Raw genomic sequence first — 20,586 nt, 5'->3', positions numbered from 1 at the left:
GTCTATTATGAAACGGGACCCTTATGTCTTTATAACCTTCTTTATAACCTTAAAACCTTTTCTCCAAATATTAGAAAAGGGCAAGTAACGGGCAAATGTTTTTCAGGCAGGCGTCGAGGATATCTTGTCCTAAAGGTCCCTGGGATTGTTTTTAATTAGGTTTGACTATCCAAGCAGCTAGCTGTCCTTCTCTCTAAAGGTTGGGTTGTATAGGTACCATTATACATTGAGAATAGCCATTCCTGTTATGGTTGTAATCATATTTGATGAATAACGGATTCCAACAAAATGAAAAACAACTGTTCGTAGGTATAAATAGATTTAAATTACCAACCAAAACCAGTAGAAAATGAGGATGTATAGACCTTAATTGCTCATCAGTAGTGAGCGAAATAAGCGACATAAGAGCGATAATCGGTCACTGTCACGACTGCGCCAGTCATTGCTTGATCATATGACACATACCCACTTGTGATTAAAAGTGTTGGAGATCTTCAGCGTTACTTATTACATGGGGGCGTAACAAGAAACTTAAGTTCAGTTTCAAATCAAGGGCAAGTGCCCAAATCAAGCTCAAGCCATAACTGATTGAACGCAATTTTGTAATTGACTTGCGTACTATCGTAACTGAACTTTCTTGCAACACCAGACTATGCTTGATTTGCAATTGAAATTGAATTGTACACGTTTCTTGCAAAGCTCCGTCAATTTTTTAGTTGTAGTTTTTATAATTTTGCAACATTTTGAATGATAAAACCATGAACCTAGTACGTCCATGATAAATCTTAGTATTATGATAAGACGACAAACCACCTTGATTTTGTAAACTTTTTCTAGGAACTGTATGCTCTTGGAGATTTCTCGACATGGCTTTATTCATTGAATATATTTATGTATGCATTTTTTCACCCATCCATTCATTCATTCAATCAATCATTCATTCATTCTTTCTTTCTTTCCTTTTATTTATTTATTTATTCATTCATTCACTTATTTATTATTTATCTATTTATTTATATATTCATTTATTGATCTATTTATTTCTGTTCATTCGTTCCTTTCATTTTATATTGATTTATCAATGTATTTTTTATTTGATTATCTATTTGTTCATCCATTGGTTTATTTTCCATTCATTTTTTTTGTTCCTTAATTAACTTAAAGGGGAAATAGATGTGTTTATTTCACTCAACATCGAATAAAACACGTGAATATTCTTGGGTAACAACTGGCAAAGGTAATTCAGGTACCTTTTAGCCATTGGCGGCGGAAGCCCAAAAATTTAGGGGGGGGGCACCTGAAATTTTGGGATGGACACAGGTAAAAAATTTGACAAGCCCAACAAAAAAGGGTTATCAACCTAAATTTTAGGAGTGGATCACCAAATTTTTGACAAGCAAAAAAAAAAGAAAAAAATAAAAGGTTATCAACAAAAAATTTAGGGGGGCCGTCCCCAACCTCAAATTTAGGGGGGACAGGCCCCCCCCCCCCCCCCCCCCGCTTCCGCCGCCTATGCTTTTAGCCAATTAGCTGGTTATGAATAACTGTCATATCGAACACGATCATTATTAACAAATTATCCTTTGCTTAACATGCCAAATTAAATATGGTTATTGTTAACGACTCTGTTAGTGACTGTACATAACAAAGTCACTTCAAAACAACTTGCAAAATCATACACAACTGAGGCAAATGTCATCCAACAGTCTGGTTATAATTACCATCTTGTTTTGATATATATAAATATTCCTTTGTTATCTCACACAATTCAATCAATTAGTGTTCCAATCATTTCGCCAAAATTAATTAGATCGGTGCGGTGTGAAAATAGTCATACACTTGCACTTTCAGTCTACACACTAATCTTTCTATTATCAATGCAAGTGCATCTACTATCCGATATACATGTATAATCTCGAAGCAATGATATACTGATGTAACGTTGTTATTTGATATAGTTGACTTACATTGTACCACGCCTACATATCAAATTGGAGGGAAAACAAGTGGAGCGCCTCTGGCAGTCTCGCCTGCATAACGCGATTCAATATAGCAGCAGTGCTGACTTTGAAAACTACTATTTAATAATTATTTACAAAACACACCATTCATATAATGACATACATGTGTACGTTCATTGACCCTAAATGACATTTGACCTTGACCATGTGACCCAAGATTTCCCTTATGTCCACATTTCATAAACTATATCAATAAACTTTCAAAATTATGATGGCAATTCAACAATTATCCCAACATGGCCGAAGTTCATTGGCCATAAATGACCTTTGACTTTAGTCATGTAACTTGGAATTCATGCAGGATGTTCAGTAATACTTGATAAACATTATGTCCAAGTTTCATGAACTAGGTCTACACTTTCTAAGTTATGATGTTATTTAAAAAACTTAACCATCGGTTAAATTTTGATGTTGACGCCGCTTCCGTCGGAAAGCGGCCCTAGGCTACAGCCTCGCTCTGCTATGCAGGCGAGACAACAACAAAAATGACTGAATTGGTAATCAGCCCCCCCCCCCCCCCCCTCATCATCAGATAAGTTTGGTTTCACACGTGCTAAATATTCGTCATCAGCCTATTATTCACCGGAATCATCGTTCAAATTACGATTTTTTTTTCCATGTGAGAGGGTGGCCAATGAATAAGAAAGCGAATGGTTGCGAAAACTCACTATTATTTCCATGAACGTTTTGGTCGATCTTTCACGTCACCATGCAAACACATGACCAAGGCTCGAACCTCTGCATCAATCCGTAACGTTCCAATATACTTGGACTACCATGACGGGCGCACGCCCCATCATCCGGTTATACATTTCAAATCACTTGCGAATGATTATTCGTAATTAGGCATGATTAAAATTTCCTAAATTGGATTTGAAAATCATATCTACAACACTCTAAAAGATGAAGTGCTAATTCAGCACTTAAAATAGTGACTGCACTATGAGTGCTGATTTAGTCATTCAAATTTGAACTAGAAAATCAGCACTCAAAAAGCAGTCACGATACAAGGGCATTAAGTGCTAAATTAGAACTTCATTTTTTAGAGTGTATAACTATCTATATCAAAATATCGTTATGTATAGGACACATAATGTGAGGTACCTTTAAATCTGGCCGTAGTCATTCGCTCTTGAATGTACTAATCCTTGTGTCATAGTGTGTTTGCTTTTGCTTCTAAAAATAAATGACGAAACAATTAGGGGTCCATTGTTCTTGGTCTAAAGATAAATCAAAACCATTCACATCCTAAATGTTCGTATTTTTTTTACTTCGGAAATTTTGGACATTTAATCGGACATGACGGAAGTAAAACAATTATTCACCAAGGCTGTGAACGCCATTTGGTAATTTCGTGCACATTCAAACAAGCATGGAAATAAGCTCTACATCTTTTTTTTTAAATAATGGCTATGGATTTTCAAAAACTATTTATGATCATAATGTATAGTTTGGAATATATTTGATTTATATTTTTCAAACACTGCAGTTTTGAAATCATGCAGATTCTGATGGAAGAATTACGAGGCATATGCTGATCGACACATTCTAACGTTACAACGGTTTATTTCCAATTCGTCTAATGCCGATTCGTCCAATTGCCAACTCGTCTACTATCATTTGGTCTACCATCAGTTGCTCCACTCAACACATGGTCTACTTTCATTTAGTCTAATGCCATTCCGTCTAATAACCATTTGGTCCAATAACCATTAAGTCCATATACCATGTGGGCTAATTAAGCTAAAGTGTTAATTGTGCAAAATGAATGAAAAGAAAATGGGTATTAGACCAATTGGTTATACGACGAAATGGTAATAGACGAACTGGTGATTAGACGAAGTGATGATTGGACCGAATGGTTATTGGACCAACTGGTTTTCAGACGAAATGTTGATGGACTAAATGAAGGTAGACCGTGTGGTGAGTTGGCAGTGGACGAATTGGCTATTTACCGTCACAACACGTAACATGTACAGAGAGATAAAGGCTAAATAAAAGTACGTTGAGTAGAATTTGCGCCAAAATGATGGACAGTACTGCTACGACGTGAAAAGGGCAAGAGATCCTATGATTGTTTAGTGAAAAAAGAGGGAGAAAAGGAGGAAAAAATAAAGAACCTAAAAATATCATTTTCATTGATCTAACCTTGATGTCAGCTTGCCCCCATCCCCGCCCCTCCACCAAAATATACCGGCGCTGCTGCCCCTGATAACTTGATCTTTCATGGGGAAATTGTATCGCAAGAATGGGTAAACTTTACACAGTATTTCCTACCATTTTAACCAATATTGATTGTAATTTCAATTCATTCGTTATGGCTATATAACTCTCCCCTTCTTCGCCTTATCGTGCATAATATTTTGCATGCATTTTTAGCATACCATATTTTGATTCGTAGAATTGGACTCTGCACTCTTAATTGAAACTCATTCAAAATGTTGGGGTTTTTTTACGGAAAGCAAATAACTGATTACTATCAGATATTTGATTTGGTATGTGTATCTCTTTACTTTTAGTGAAGAATTTGTGGACCTTCATGTACATAGTGTAGATTTAAACATTACATTATTGTCATCATACATGTACTTATAACTATTAACTTGCATAATCTTTACATTTTTCCCGAAATTATCGTTTAGCTACATGAAAGCTTCCAATAAACCATTGTCATTATCATAATAGCTATTATTCATTCAATAACATTATTAGACCTAATTGAATTCAATTTTATTGAATGCAAATTAAACAACAACCCCCCCCCCCTCACTCATTCGTTTACGTTTGATAACGAAATACCATAATTGCTTCACTTACCTCAACAATCGAATCCTATTCTCCTCCTTCAGGGCTTTCAGATTATCCAAAATAAAAATCCATAGAAAGGGGTCAAAATATCGCGTATATAACCAGGGCCTGGAAGTGTAACACAAGGATTATGAAAGAAAACGAGAGAGAAATGTTAGCGTGCAAAAAAACAAAGTATACTGAAAAGTTCTGGAGGGACACGGGCAAGATCTGTCTTAGAAATCTCGAAGAAGATAGGACAAGGAGGGAGAACGCAGAAAATAGCCATGCACAAACGCTCTCTTATTACCCCCTGAAAAGTTAGAGGAAATTTAAAAAGGAAGTGCCTTTAGTCTGCTTGCAAGACTGTGTGGGCGCATCGTTTTTGTGGTTGGCGCGCGGTTTTCAGGCATTTATGGAGAGGATTTTGATGCATAGTTTTGCCTTTCTCTTGTCTCTCTCTCCCTCTCTGTCCCTCTCTCATGCTCTCCCTCGTCCTCTCTTTATTTCTTTCTCACATTCCGCACCATTCCCACTCTTGTCCCTCATTTAGTTATGAGGAAAATATTCATTTCTTGAGTGACGAATCATGATGACATCATTGGACTCCCTCGGAATATTTTCGTCCTCATCATGCGATCAATCCTGAACCCGTTGCTATGGGGGTTTAAGGTAATCATTTCGTCTATTTGTGGTCATATTTTGCGCAAATCATAAAGTAAATGATTTCAATAAAAAGAAACAAAGATATCATTCTGAGATTATTTCCAACTTGTACTTCTTTCAATAATTATAAAGAAAATATGTAAACTCGCTTTAATGTCGTAAATCCACTCATTCACTATTAAACGACAATTGAGCCCATTGAGCCGTGAGCTAAGTAATATACTACATACTAAAAAATGATGACAACAATTCTGAAATATCTTATAAATCTTAGAAGTGAGACTATTGACCTATAGTCATAATGTTTAAAGACCATGAGTGAGTTTACAAAATTCTGAGTTGAATTGCGTGTTGCCATGGTAATTGTCTGCAGGGTTTGAAAATGGGCCTGTGGGCCTACAGTAGATAAATACGAGTAAATGAACGTGGCGTAGTTTCCTTCAGCAAGGAATTAATCCACGGTGTGCTGCACTTGACCCAGGTGAGGTAAAGGGGTACCAGCAGGAAGTAATTCCTCAAAAAGCAGTGTGCACCTGAATAGGTAGCCTAGCTTAGCCGGGTAATTATAATAGCAGGGCCCGCTGGGAGAACAGTTATCGGAACTGAAGTGGCTACCCTGGGTAAATTTACCGTTATTATTATTATCATTAATAAATAAAATTGATAAATGAAGCGTTCCTTTAAAACTCGAATGGGCATCATTAAGGAGCACTTCATAGCATCCGTAAGAAAGCTTGCCATGTAAACAGGTTAGGGTTGATGGGCGAAAGGAAATTCTGATTAGCTCAACTCTCGTGTTGAAAGCTGGGAAAAAAAGACCTCCAAAGAATTATAAACAAGTCTGCCTTGTCGAAACTCTCAGACCGGAAAAGATTTATTGCAATATGGTGGCTTATGAAGTGCCTATTATGTGCAGGGGCCACGGAATCATTTTGAAACTTGGGGAGTCCAAACATGCACATATCACGATAAACAGATAAAGGGTGTTTTATGTCTAATATTATGTATAAACGTTTACTGCACAAAATTAGACGGAAGCCCTCTCAAACCACTGCCCCCACCTCACCCGCTTCCCACATCCATAGGCGGCGTAAGCGGGGGACGTGTCCCCCCTACCCCCCCTAAAATTTTTGTTGCTAACTTTTTTTTTCTTTTTTTTGCTTGTCAAAAATTTTTGGAGCACTTGTCCAATTTTTTACATGTGTCCATCCCAAAATTTCGGGTAGACACCCCCAAATTTGTTTTCCTTCCGCCGCCAATGCCCACATCCCGTGCAGCTATTATAAGAGGGGTGGTTGGATCGACGATTCACGTTTGATGAGCTCTATGTATTTTAAGCTACTTGTGTGACCTTATCTTTCTTATTTAATGTTAAAAGTAATGATTGAAACAGATATCTATAGCTTTAAATTTACCAAGCTATTTTTGTTCTCATCCTCTTCTACGTAATATACGTAAGTGTTGCTCCGATTCTAGAATAGAAATTCTACAGAAGTTGGCATCCTTTCTGTGGCTCATACTTTATGGAATTCTTCCTGGTAAATACGGTAAATGCCAAGTATCATTGCCATCCCTCCCCCTCCCCGGGGCGGGAGGTCGTACCTCAGGAGCCTATGAGAGGATCGTCTTGCCTTCATCCCCCCCTTCATGGACCCAAACTTTCGTGTGCCAATACCAAGAATATTTAAGTCCCTCCTAAAACAAGTGGTAAAATTGAATGTCTATCTTGATTTAATCAATGAACATAAGAAATAATAACAACAACACCACAAATGGACGCTGAGATTGGAATGGTGTTCTCGATAGTTAGCTATAAAACAATGCTAATGAATAAACTAGGTTAGCAAGTCTGGCCTCGCCATAATTGCGAGACGATCAATCCACGATTTCCGTTCTGTTAATTCATTTAAATCCACATCTATAATGCAAGCAGCAGCAATACAGACTAGTAATGAACGTGGTTATTTGTTTTGAAAAGTCATACAGTTGAAGATTCTCTTATGTGTGTTTATTCAATTATGAACGGTTGAGACGTGGTGTCATAAAAACTCGAATTTCATATTTTTGTCCCCGTTTTTATTTTTTTAATGATAATCCGCTTCAGAAGGGCGCTTTACAGATTGACCCCGGTCAGTCATTGGATTCTGGTCTGTCCGCATACACAGTATGCACAATCTCTACTCCCTGGGGAGTAGATCAATTGCCAGTTCGTCCACTGCCAACTCGTCCACTCACCACATGGCCTACATTCATTTAATCCAATGCCATTCCGTCCATCCATATCAACATTTCGTCTAACAACCATTTAGTCCAATAAACATTTGGTCCAATCATCACTTCGTCTAATCACCAGTTCGTCTATGACCATTTCGTCTCATAACCACTTGGTCTAACATCCATTTTATTCTCATTGATTTTGCACAATTAACATTTAGTTTAATTCGACCAAATAGTATATGGATTAAATGGCTATTGGACCAACTGGTTATACATGAAATGGTGAGTGGACAAAATGGTAATTAGCGCATCTGGATAGCTGACGAACTAATGGTAGACCAAATGATAGAAGACGAATCGGTAATTGGACGAATTGGTATTAGACCACTTGAAAATAAACCAACGGGAACCATTCCGTAATATACTGCTACAACTACAACTGTTCAAATGTCATTCAGGGCCCCGTTTCATAAAAAGGACTTGCAACTGTTGTAAAATTTGCCATAACTGCAACTACCACAGTAACAGGGCTCAGCAGCCAATCAGAATCAAGGTTTCCATGGTACTTGCCATAAAGGCAAAGTTACAACAGTTGCAAGTCCTTTATGAAACGGGCCCCTGGATGTTCGCAATGTTTCACCTCTGCCAAACTGAGCTGTGCTGATGACATTATCACTCTACTGGAATAACTAAATAGCGCATGCGACTTCCGTATAAACTTCCATTACACACATCATATTCAAACAAAGATTACCACGCTATAATGTGGAATAAAAGGTCAAGTCACGGTCCATAGACCCAAAATCACAATAAAGTTGAATTTTCAATACAATTCAAGACCTACATGAATAGCAAAGTTGTAAAAGATGATTAAGTGCATTTTCTTCTTGTCAATGGGATTGCGTATTGAGACCATGTGGGTTAGGGATGTATAAAGAATTGACAAAAGTCGAAAATAGATGAAAGCATTTTTGAGGTATTATGGAAAACGAACCGTGAAATAACTATACCATGGTTGTTTTGCACGGTATGGATATTATAGCTCCACGATTGCAACCAAGCCCTATGCATTATGTGACCCCATGGGAACACCACTTGCCTGTCTAGATATTTGATAAAATGACCAATAACTTGCAATTATGGGTGTACCTGTTCATTGCTTTTTACGCGTTTTTGTTTCCTTGTCAAAATCTTAATACACTCTAAAAATATTTACCCAATTTTGCGTCAAATGGGAACATGCATGTTGGTTGAGTAAACAGATACCCAATATTTTGTAAATTTTACGCAATGTTGCGTTCAAATAGCCCAATGTGGGGTAACAAAATACCCAGCAAACATGCATGTTCCCTTTCTACCCAATATTGGGTAATTATTTTTAGAGTGTATCTTTATCGCCCTCGCTGAGTATTTTTCAGAAAAAAATCCCTTTCCAACACCTACATGTATCTTACAAATTTAGTAATTGCATTTCAGAAAGGGGCAATGACTAAATCTTGAGGTTTTCACCTCTTCCGCGTCCCCCCCAAAAATAAAGGGGGTGTCACTATTCATCAATTATGATAGTAATTTTTTTTCGTGAACAAGGGGCTAACAAAAACAGATATCAAAGGGAATTCGCTAACAATAACCCCCTCCCTTACAAAAAGTCTGCCCTTGACTACCAAAATAATACAACCAATATGAAGTTATTAGAAGAAAAAACATAAATATCCACTCCCGCTGATAAGCGATCGGATTAGATTAAAACACCAAGGTACTTCATCAAAGATTTTCTTCGAAATCTGTCATACTCGTAATAGATACATTTTATGAGCCAAGATTTCGGCAACATCTGAAATGAATATATAAATCATAATTCAACACGTGCAAATAATTTCTATGAGGATATGGGCATTGCCAATATGCCCGCCCCTGGGTAAACTTTAATGTAGGAATACACTTCAGTCGTTCGTTCTCCCAAAATAGATTTGATTTTAATGGGGCCCTGTGAAAATACTTTCTCCCAAGATATACCTAGAAAATATTTTTAAAAAGAAAGAACAGGGTACTACGAAGCCCCAAACCGGACATTTTTTGACAACGAAAAAAAATAAAATTATTACGTACGTACGTAATATTATTACGTACGTACGTGATAATTATCACGTACGTACGTAATAATACTGCGTACGTACGTAATAATTATCACGTACGTACGTAATAATTATCACGTACGTACGTAATAATTATCACGTACGTACGAAATAATTATCACGTACGTACGTAATAATTATCACGTACATACGTAATAATTATCACGTACGTACGTAATAATATTACGTACGTACGTAATAATTTTATTTTTTTTCGTTGTCAAAAATGTCCTGTTTGGGGCTTCGTAGGGTATGATTAGGGAGGGAAAAGTCTAAAGGATAGAAATTGCCAAGATCATAAAAAAATGCTAATTTTTAATGTCTATTAATTTAGGAGAGCTTTGAATCTTGGTGTGTTTTTTTCTTTTTTTTTCATTTACAACAAAAAAAAATTACTTGATGTGACTGCTAGTTTGTACCGGGGCAAGCCAAGAAGCTTCACCGGCAATTCTTTCAAAGACGTCGTTGACGAAGCCGCTCTTGATCGCCATAGACCGATTGGGGGTGGAGGGGTCGTGAGGTAGTAGGGGATCAACATGGGACTCATTTTCACATTAAACAATGTGGTTCTCCTTTTAACGCTTATGTATTTTGTATTTTCATTGCAAGTGGCGTTTGTATAAGACCAAAGATTTACCAATTACAGTAACAAATTTCTTGTTAAAGAACATGGTGCATTTAGAAAGCAGTTATACAGGGCTACAAAATAGATAAAGAAACTAGATAGCTGATACAATGAATAAACATAATGTATGTATTTCTTTGGTTCCAATTTTGGCTTCGACCCAAACACATAACTTGAAAATGTTCATGTAGAAACTAAAGATAGATATAACGATATTTCCCCTTTGAAGTTTTGATTGCTTTATTTTTATTTCATTTATTTAGGGGGAGCTAGCACACATCAAATAAAGTATATTTCATGATGGAAGCAGGGGGAGACACGGATATGAAAGTCTATGTTATCATAGTCTTACCTAACCCATGTTCGTCCTACCAATCACACCAATGAACCTACATACAGTCCGATTAGCGTTTTTACGTTATATCAAATGACATAATGTCGATCGATTTGGAGTTGATCGTGTAAGTATGGCTGAGGCAGGAGTACGGTCCCCCATAGGTTGTTTCAACTGATCATAATCTATAAGAGCAAAATGAGAATATCTCCACGGATGGCGGCACGACCCATAACCCTCGGTATCAATGTGATATTAACATATCCTGTTTCTGGTTTCTGAATAAAATCTTATCAGCATCAAATCTTGTAAACATAGTGAAGTAAAAATAAAAAAAAAAGTTAAAAGAAATATCGCGAAGCTTGCTCCGCAAATCAATGTACGTATCGGAGTTGGATATACATGGTCCGTAGAGACAGAGTCTGATATTTTCCCTCTCGGATCGGTTGCTACTTTAGGGGAAGCAATCCCCTCCCCTAATTGACTTCATATCTCATTATATAAAATAAAACAATTTTCTAGACCTTAAAGATATCATTGCAATTACCAATTCTCGGCTTTCTAGGCATCATTGCTACCATCATTATGTTGCCAAAATTTGGAAAACTCTATAGATATTGGGAGTCTGTTGGGTATATTATTGTAAGTTGCGCATGTGGGCCCATACCGTAAACGTCTAACCAAGGATTAAGAACAGGTAGCTAAAAGTCCGGAAAATGATCAAATTGATAAAAGCAACTCTACACTTATACATCCTCTTCAGGGTTGAATAGTATAAGATGATTGCATCCGACCGATAATATTTGTACAAAGTGACCATTCGATAGTGGAAACGCTCATTTTTAGCAGTAAAATTTATCCATCAGCAAACAAGTTTGGAAACATGGCTCGAAAACCTTTAATTTAGATAATTTGGGCAACGAAAAATTTCTTCTCGCCATTATCGACAGACTAGCTCTGAAAGTTAACCCAACGCAATCAGCCCCCCCCCAAAAAAAAAAATGAAAACATAAAATGAAATAAATTTTCAAAATGAATATGAAACTTTGTGATATATTTTTTACATTATATTCAGAAATAGTTTCACCATTTCCTCTAATTTTCTTGGACATGTTGGATATGGGGTTCAGTGCCCCCAACCTCCATGTATACGCCAGTGTCTTCAACCCTTTTGGTATTTTCTCGTCACCTCACTCGATCACGGTTACGGTAAGCGCACACGACAGCGTTGACCTCTTCGACATCCGTCTCAATGTCAAAGCCATCACGATACACTATAGGTCTCACACCAGCTGTTTCCTGCGCTCGGTATACCGTACGACTTTCGGAGATGGGAGGGGTCTTCTTGCGTGAGGTGACACGACATTTGCTCTGGCGACAATTGCTCCGGGTTTTATTTCATCATATAGGGTTGGGATTGTAATATGGTTTTATGTTAGGTTTATGGTTAGGTTTAGGATAGGGTATAATGTTAAATAAATACGTTTCACCGAAGGTTTTTACCAAAATTACAATCTTCGACCTCCAAAAATGTCGTTGCCAGGTCTATCAAGCAATTTGGCAATACGTAACTAGGCCTAAGTGATTCGCATTATGATTCTGGGGTATCAAGGAGTTTAGTCAATATTATTTGATCATTTATTCGGTCATGAGTATTTTGTGAATATGAGGTACCTCCAAACAAATGAATATTCCGGCTACAACACTGACTTACTTACTCTCACATAACAAGTCAGTAAGACAGCTTTTTATCTCAGTGACATAGGTTTATTGTTGTGCAAACCTGTCACCCCAATGTTTTGAGATTTAATTTGAATCGGAAGTGGCAAGCGGAAAACGAAATGGGCCGAATAATTATTACAAATGGGGACGAAGTTTACTGGGGTACGATTCCTTCAGCGAACACGACAATTGCTCTGGGCTTTATTTCGTCTAAGATGTAGGGTTAGAGTTCGGGTTGCAATAGGTTTTTTTAGGAAAGGGTACAGTGTTAAATTTAGGATTAAAGTTGGTCATTCTATTAGTGTGTTGGATTTACAGCGGTGCAATATTGTCACCGGAACCACAAATATTGGCCTGAAATGAAATTGAGGTAGTCTTGACTACTACCCCCCCCCCCACATTCTCTTTCCCTCTCCCCTCTCTTTCTTTCTCTTACACTGTTAAAAAACTGATTTTACAGAAGAAAAGAAGATTTTGCAGAAAGCAATAAAAGAATAATCTGTAAATTCATAAAACCGGAATTTTTCTGCAATTTAATAGAACAGGTCTGTTTAAAAAGGGGGAAAAGGTGTTTTTTTTAAAGAAAATTGTGAGATTCCATACACCAAATACCATTTCCTGTAAGATTACACAATCTGGTAAGATTACAGGTGTTCTCGAGACTCTGCTGCAGGAACATTTTTAAGGATAAATTTTCTAACAGTTTACTCTTTCTAATTCATCTCTTCCATTAACCCACTCCAGAATGTAACTTTCAGAAAGCAAGTCAATTTACATTTAACGTGAATACACGTATACAGAATAGATAGGCCATGTCAAACTAAACTCATCTCAATTTAAGCTTCCGAGTTCTGATGACGTCATAGTATGACTCGTCTCCTTATCTGTGACAGACCTGACAGTCGGAAGTCCTAACGGTATCTAACCACATGGGGGCTCTTTAAGGGGAGTATCTTACAAGGGGTAGGGGGCAGGGGGCACACACTTCCAGGGTTGCAACTGACCGAGCGCCCCCCCCCCTCCAAAAATGAGGAATGAAACAAGGTGAAATAGAATGATAGATATATGAATAAATGCATATACTTAACAAAGTAAATAAATCATCATATTAATTGGGGAAAGAAAAAAAGAAGAAAGAACAAAGAAAAAGGGAAGAAAGAATTAAGAAAAAAAGAAAAAAAAGAATGAAGAAAAGGGGAAGAAAGAATAAAGAAAGGGGGAAGAAAGAAAGACAGACAGACAGACAGAAAGAAAGAAAGAAAGAACGAAAGAAAGGAAGGAAGGAAGAAAGAAAGAAAGAAAGAAAAAGAAAGAAAGAAAACCTGGGCCTAAAATAAGCAGATGCAATGGACTTAGGATAAGGAACTTTATTTTTTAAAGTTAATTGTTTTGTTTTCTTGACTCATTTAAGCCAAATTTCCTGTTTTTGCACGACTCCCCCCCCCCTCTCCTTTCTCTTCATCGATTCTTTATTTCTCAGTTTCTCACTCCAATCCATGTACATTTAACTTTTTCCTTTAATATCTCATTTTACTAGTATAAATCGCAAACACAAAACTACCGAACTTACATTAATTGTTTTATTGCTATATCATTGATCTTTATTCGTTATATGAAATTGAAATTAATTTCAATCGGAAGAAAGCAAATGTTTCATTGAGTTGAGTTAAGTTGAATTGAATTAAATGACTTCTTTATGAAACAGGGAAACATAGATATTTTATCATTCATTTTTCTCCCTTCTTCCCTTTCAAAATGTTGAGGGTAATTTATATAGCCAATTAAACTGACTGAATTCATGTGTTTGAAATAAAAACCTGAATTAAATCAGATTATAAAGATTGCTAAGCAATTCTGATTCATAATGACAAACGGAAAAATAAATCCTGGCTAGAATACTAACAATAAGAACCACAAACGTGCTAGTTTTTTTTCTTGTGTATAATAATGGATTCCTTAATTACTTTCTACGGATCTAATAACCGACTTTCAAGTGCTATCAATAATTGGTGAAATTATAAGTGATAAAAAGCCAATCTATTTATGCTTTCGCGCCTTCATCTTATAAACACACTGGGTTTCATATTTCCCGGAAGGAATATTTTGTACAACAGGATTAACAAAAGAGATTATGAGGACATAATCATAATCATTTAATACATCATAGTCATTTTGCATGAATCTAGGATTATTATACGCATGATCATATTTATAAGAAGTAAGCTGAACCTTAACACAATGTATTAAAAATAATATACGGGCCCTTCATAGAAACTCTTTAAAAAATGATATAGGTTCTTGAAAATTTTTTTTCCTTTAATCGAATCACATGCATGCAGATGTCGCTGTTATTTGCTTAGAATTGTCAAAGTTCACCGTTTAATCCTGATCTCACGAACTGGCATATTTTCAAAATGTGTATACTTTAGCGATAATATATTCTATAAACAAATTGTCATATTTTTATCAACTTATGAATTGGAAACAATGAGGAAATTGTAAAGCAATTATTGAGATTATGTATTATGAAAGAAAAGAAACTTGAATCTATTCGCAAGATGTGATTGTATTCACTCTAAAAACACTGAGTAAAATTTACCCAACATTGGGTGGAAAGGGTACATGCATGTTTGGTGGGGGTTTTATTACCCCCACATTGGGCTAAATGCATGTTTTAAGGGTAAATTTCAAGGCAACCTTGCGCATTTACAAAATGTCTGATATCTTTTTACCCAACCAACATGCATGTCCCCATTTTACCCAATATTGGGTAAACCTATATTTTCTGGAGTGTTGATAAGAATATTGTTGCAGTCACTGAACCTTTTCTGATCCTTCCTTCATCACGAGTAAACACAGCGCTTGACATCACTCCAAAAGATTTCGAACAAAACATTTCTGAGTAAGCATTGAGATTTATATTTCTTATTCTCCCAGCCGTTACGATTTACGCAAATTTAACCTTCACAGGCAAATCATTCTGCCCACGGTATTATTGTTCACGAATCTAAGGAATATAGGGAATTTTAAGGTAGAAAATACAACGATGTTGTAGTACATTGATTAAACATACCAGCAAACGCGGATAATGAGTGTTTGTTTTAATGTCAAAACACAGATTATTGTTGACTTTTCACAAAGCATGTTGTATCATGATCGTCATGTAGATTACCCCCGATGTTTTCCTTCAGTTTGTTACACCATGGACCTACTAGCAGGTCCATGGTTACACACTGTAAGAACTGTGGTGTTAAAACTGACACCAATTGGTGTTAATAGAGGACCATACCCTGAGGTGTTAAAATTACACCCTAGAGATTGAACATAACACCAAAGAGTGTAAATGTAACAACCAAGGGTGTTGTAATAAATAACACCTATAGGTGTAAAACTAACACCACCAATTTAACACCGGTGTATAAAAAGAACTGGTGTGGTCCTCTATGTATACCGGTTAACACCACAGTTTTTGCTGTGCATACTGGCACTGTCATACATACAATTTGTGAGATAGTATGAGCCAAATTAAAACGCAATAAGCTATTATGGGGGTGGTAAATGAATTGTCCTTATATCGCTCGTTAATTGGAATGAATAAAATAAACATTTGTCTAATAAAAAACCGCCCATAATCGTACACGATTAGCGATCGCTAAAAATGAAAACGGGGTAATTTTCTTCTGTTCTCTGTCTCTTCCCCCTCTCACCTCAAAAAGCATTAGCTGGTGTCCTTAACCATTGAAACCGTTGGCGATGAAACGTTTTGATCATATCATATTAGAATCTCTAGCGTACCAAGAGGGGTGCAAGGGCAAAGTCCCCCCCCCCCTAGGCCCTACGCACAGATATTCATTCGCTTTGACCATGCCTGTATCCTGCATAAAGTCAGCTTCCTCAGAAACATTTTTAATTTCATAGTTTTGAAAGTAAGGTAAATATAATAATGTACAACAGGTATATAAAAATGTGAGAATGCTTTTCTGCTGTAATACTATATTAGTTTTGTTTTGCCTCTTGTTATCTAACGTAGAAATAGTTTAACTCAAGAAAGCTATTGAGTGAATTTACTCAATGTTTGCAAAGAAAAATATTGCTTGTACATGTACATCGGGTCAACACATGCGTCTATATACGGATAATACGTTCAACTTCGAACATGAAATGATTCACGAAACACCATGATGCGAAACTCTCAAATCAGACCGACCTCTAAAATTGATTTTATAGCGGTTATCACAAACCACCCATATACATATTCTGTGTGATGATTGCCTCATTATAATGTGCCGTTAAATCGTTCTTTTGGCTTTGAAGTTTGGTTTCACGAAAATAAACTTTTAATTTTGTTCGTCACACTGGAAGCATTCCACGAAGAGTTGTGTAAGCGATTTTTCACTGACCATTGTTATAAGCTACTGAAATCCTTGCATTTGATTGGCTGAGAGCAAAAAGTCAGTGAAAATCACCGACGTAACTCTTCAATGCCCCCCCCCTTCCTCCCCCGGGTCTGATGAAATACATGTAGGCGTACAGTTTCTGTTTGCAAAAAAGTGTGTTGACCTTTAAAATCGCTTGCATAGTCATAAGGAATTTTTTTTCAATTAAAAACGAAAATGAACTTTGAATCTTGGTTTTAAGTACTGCACATGGACGTATAATGTATTGTGTCTTTCGTGGTAACAAATAACGGAAAAACTCATTACTAAATGTAAATACCTCTCTGGCTTGCACCCAGCATGCCCAGTAAATTAGATCGCATGGTATGAAAAATCATATGTGAAATGAAAGAAGGAGATGGAGAATGTGCGGGGGGGTGGAGAGAGGGGAGGTGGGTGGCAGCCGGGGGGGGGGGGGCAAACGATATGTGTTTTAGAATTGAATCCCTATTTGGAAAGAAAGAACCGTGACATAGGGGAGTGGGCGGAATGCAACAGCATACTGTATTCCAAAGAGACTGCATGCACAAGCCTTAATACCCCCTAATACTACTGACCGTTTCCGATTCAGGCTTATAATCAAATCGAGCATTGTGGCTCAGTGGTAGAGCGCCCACCTCAAGAACGGGAGGTCGTGGGTTCGATCCCCGGCCGAGTTATGATACCAAAGGCTTTGTAAATGGGACATTCCGCGTTTGAGTCGGGCGCTCGACGTTTGAGAATGAATGGTACTTATGCCATGGTCACATTTGTTCTACGGCGGCCGTACGGCGAGTAGAAAACAGCCGTTTCAACATTTTTTGTCCAACTACATATAGGTGGTTTGAATCAAAATTGATAAAACGGCTGTTTTAGACTCGCCGTACGGCCGCCGTAGAACAAATGTGACCATGGTATTAATATATGCAGGTCCTGCTCGAAGATCAGCTTACAATAATTGCTCAAACGAAGCCATTCATGATTTACAAAACAAATATATGTATGATCATCTAACTATGTAAAACCACATTTTATATACGTAATGAAAATCCATAGCTCTTCATACAGAATATTACTCCGAGTGCATTTCTCCGATGTATAATAAATGAATTCTAAGGTTAATATAAGCCATGCATGTTTGTGTACTGATATTTTTGTATTTTGTTCACCTGAACTCATCCGAGCATGGATCTCCATTCACTTGTCTGTCCACCTGCGGTTTCATGCCATGAATTCTTCATAACAGGTGGCCTTAACGCACTAATGAACGTGTAACGTGATACAGATTTATGACAGTTATGAAGGAACAATATGAATAGTGTACTCGCACGATTCCATATACATGTATATACCACTACTGTGCTACTCTAACATCGCAGCAAACTTGGTCCCAGTGCTATTCGAAAAGTATCGTGTCAGAGCAAGTCAAACTCAAAGTATATTTTCAGTTTCCAGACGAATCTCATTACTGAAACGTGGTATTTAATTTAAAAAACAAATTAAACTATATCGCTTCCATATACATTTCGATCTGTAATTGTCTAATAACTGTTTGATAATCAGAGATTATGCAGATGTGCTTCACCAATATTTATTTACAAATTTGTCTATATAATCCATTCCACGCAAATGATAAACAGTTTTTATAGAACCGTTCAAGGCGAAATTTGGTAAGATGCTTCCCCCCCCCCCCACCTCCCCAGAGACCTGGGAACCGTTTCATAAAGCTGTTTTTCGTAAATTACGAATGACTTTAGGCACGACTGGTGACCATTGCTTGTGCTAAATGATCTCCTTAAGTAACTGATTTAGCACCAAAGAACAGGTTTCAGTTGTGCGTAAAGTTGTACGTAACTTTACGAACCGCTTTATGAAACAACACCCTGAAAGGTTGAGGATTACTTGTATGTACCAACACATAATTCGGGAAACGATTATATGTGATTATTAAATTTTCTGCGGGTATTTCAATGCAAATGAGAAAGCGTATTAATGTCAGATTTCACTTCATATAGGAGTAATCAAGGCAATATATACTTTGTCCACTAACGTACCTATGGGGGGCAGACTGCCCCCCCCCCCCTGACGAGTCACAACTGATCCATGACGAGCCACCGGTGGCCTCCCCCCCCCCCCCCCTTGAACTTTTTTGCTTGTCCTTTTGTATCCTGTTGAGAACCTTTTTTTTGCTTGTCAATTTTTATTCTGGTGCGAAATTTCCTTCTTTATATCCTGTTGAGGACCCTTTTTTCTTGTCAAATTTTTGAGGGACGATTTTGCCCTCCCCCTGTGGAAAATCCTAGGTACGCTTCTGACTTTGCCAACCCCCCCCCCCCCCCTCCCCCCTCCTCACGCATCCATTTTGACATTATGTGTGCAAAGAAGTAGGCCTATATTAATTATAATGAATATTTCTTGTGTATTCACTCGTGGCCTAGAAATCTAGTGAGTCCTTATCAACCCCGGGCCCTTCTCAAATGCCCCCCCCCCCCATGTGACATTGCAGTGTGCAAGGCTGAGCAGACAGAGTAAATAGCGGACTAACAATCTATGTGCAAATCAGACAAAAGAGCTGAAAGACAAAAAGGCAGCTCCGGGATCAGCTCGACCATAATGTACAAGATCTCCGTGTATTAAGACGAAAACACAATAGGCTGGGCAAAATAATACAAGCTTCAATGAACAAAATAAGCTGTGATGAAAGCTGCATCAGATTGATCTGCTTCAAATCAACACGATTCTGAGAAGGCTATAGAGACCCGTGTCGGACAATATTCTTCCATGATTCAAGACTGATATTGCGTGAACAATGTTCTACGTGTGTTTATACATCTATGGTAGCTCTATGGTTTATCCATGTAGTAGGTAGTTGATAATAGTGCAGCTAGATCGAGAAGAGCAAACATTATAAACAGTAGAGCAAACAAAAGCGAAGAAATACATGTTTTGTACACTTACCTATATCTTGCGCGTCCGACTTGGTGTCTGTATTAAAACTGATATTCCAATTTCACCCTTGCTGCTTTTCAAACAGGGTCGGAACCTTGACTCGATATAGAAACGGACGGGGTAATTTGCGGACTTGGCGAGGAAGTTTGAGAAGTCCGAAAGCAGACGAAATCTGGTTTTCATTCTATTTTGGTGAAGCGACGATGAGACATCGATGCATTGCAGGTAGTCGACGCTAGATGGCGCGATACTCAGTTTGGTGTGAAATTTGATTGGGTTCAATGATAAATAATTATGGAGGAATGGATCCCCGGGAGGACCCCCCCTCTCTCTCTTTCTCTCTCTCTCTCTCTCTATCCCCTCTCTCTCCCAAAACTATGAGAGAGAGTCATCCAAAAGTATGACGTTCATATAGTGCGGTGGCACAAACATTTCACGTTTTACTGTTATACCTTAAAATGAAGAGAAAGTTTAATCTGCTAAATTCCAGATAAATCACTACATCACATAACCTCGTTCCTGGATGAGTGCATCACATGACCTATTTTTTGACTCGCGGATCAATCGTAACTCTTTGTAAGACGGACAAATCATACAAATATTCAGAGTTGATTATAAAATTGAAAATGATATCTTGTCGTTTGTCCAGTTTGCCCCCCCCCCCCCGACGAGCTTGAAGACCCCCTTTTTTGCTTGTCAAATTTTAGGGCGGACG

At 37.5% G+C, this 20,586-nt stretch overlaps 1 protein-coding gene across 3 annotated transcripts in view; it reads right to left on the bottom strand.

The window, feature by feature from the left end:
• LOC121429642 (glycerophosphodiester phosphodiesterase domain-containing protein 5-like) overlaps window positions 1-20,089 on the bottom strand; it is a 72,401-nt gene extending 52,312 nt beyond the window's left edge. For 2 of the 3 annotated variants that reach the window (XM_041626785.1, XM_041626784.1), the window contains exons 1-2: window positions 19,881-20,089; window positions 4,839-4,937 (exon numbers count right to left, since the gene is read on the bottom strand). The gene's annotated coding sequence lies outside the window, so the exon portion shown is untranslated. The remainder of the gene's footprint in view (window positions 1-4,838; window positions 4,938-19,880) is intronic. The other variant, XM_041626783.1, reaches the window with a different exon arrangement.
• Window positions 20,090-20,586: the final 497 nt, after the last annotated feature.

Source organism: Lytechinus variegatus, chromosome 16, assembly GCF_018143015.1.
Source record: "Lytechinus variegatus isolate NC3 chromosome 16, Lvar_3.0, whole genome shotgun sequence".
Lineage (NCBI taxonomy): Eukaryota > Metazoa > Echinodermata > Echinoidea > Temnopleuroida > Toxopneustidae > Lytechinus > Lytechinus variegatus.
Note: the sequence above shows the minus strand (reverse complement) of the source record. Positions and strands in the feature narration are given on the sequence as shown.